The sequence below is a fragment of the Bombina bombina genome, chromosome 1 (assembly GCF_027579735.1).
Source record: "Bombina bombina isolate aBomBom1 chromosome 1, aBomBom1.pri, whole genome shotgun sequence".
NCBI lineage: Eukaryota > Metazoa > Chordata > Amphibia > Anura > Bombinatoridae > Bombina > Bombina bombina.
The window spans coordinates 876,320,355-876,321,610 of record NC_069499.1 but is presented as its reverse complement, the minus strand read 5'-3'; the positions used below and the strand labels follow the sequence as shown (position 1 = coordinate 876,321,610).

Genomic DNA, 1,256 nt, shown 5'->3' with positions numbered 1-1,256 from the left:
TTTTGGTTTAGTTTCTATTAAAAATTAATATATTATAATATATGTGTCTGTTATTTTTTAAAAAAGGTAAAGATTAATAATAGAGAAATACATTCAAACGGCATTAATAGTTTTTAATTTAACATATGATATGTTATAAATCATAACCAAAATTTATACATTAACTGTTTAAAAAACAAAAAAAACATTTTAAGAAAACCCACCCAAAAAAAAATCAATGATTCTCAATTCTTGTTTGTAAAATATTCACTAGTAATGCAAGCAACCTATTTTTCTCTTGACGTGCAAGTAAACTCTGCCTGTCAATTTCCAAGCGTTCACTTTGCAGGTCACTCATCTGTTGAAAAAAAGCCCTTTGTTCATTCTGAAAATTTGTGGCTAATTGCAGAATGTTAACCAAATTTACTGATATTGCCTCTTCAGTTGGTGCTTGTGCTTCTTGTTGGATATCTTCGTGTACATCTCCAATTTCTTCTTCTGGTACTTCTACATTTGTACTTGAGGAATGTACAGGAGATGTCTCCTGTATTGGTTGTAAATTCAGAACGTATTCAACATTTTCTGAATCATCTATAATAAAGATAAACAATAATTTCATTTTTACAATGCCACCTATTATAGATTACTATCATCTTTAAATGAAAATATGAAAATTAAATTTAATATTGATGAGATTTTAAAAGGGCAGAATACACATGTATCAGCATCTTTAAAGTATAATATTCCACAACAATTACATTCAAATTTTGTAATTGCTGGATATAAGCAAATTACAATTTCAATACAATTGTCAGCTTTTGTTAATTCTATTGCTATCTGTATGTTATAAGCTGGAATGCAATTCTTAAAGCATCCATCATATTTTAGTTTCAGCACCATGGTCAGTGGTTCCAATAAACAAGCACTAACCATGGTGCTGATCCTAAAATGGGATGGATGCTAAGATTTACATTCCATCTTATAAAATATAGATAGCAATATAATTAATAAAATATGAAAAATGTAGTGAAATTGTAAGTTGCTTATAATTTCATGCTGTATCTGAATCTACAAAAAAAAATGTCTTATAATGTTTTAATATGATTTGCACACAAAAAAAAATGTTGCTTTACCTTCAAAAAGGAGCAAAGTTTCCTCTCCTTCAATATTCTGTTCATTATGATTCTCTTCTTTAAAAAATAAATAAAAAAAAATTAAAAAAATTATAAAGGCAAAATACATATAGCACACTCTTGAGGGACAATATAGGCACAAAT

At 27.5% G+C, this 1,256-nt stretch overlaps 1 long non-coding RNA gene across 1 annotated transcript in view; it reads right to left on the bottom strand.

The window, feature by feature from the left end:
- Nucleotides 1–343: 343 nt before the first annotated feature.
- Nucleotides 344–1,256, bottom strand: part of LOC128640341 (uncharacterized) — a 995-nt gene continuing 82 nt past the window's right edge. Inside the window, exons 2-3 of the long non-coding RNA XR_008399333.1 lie at nt 1,113–1,169; nt 344–570 (exon numbers count right to left, since the gene is read on the bottom strand). This is a non-coding gene — a long non-coding RNA (uncharacterized LOC128640341). The remainder of the gene's footprint in view (nt 571–1,112; nt 1,170–1,256) is intronic.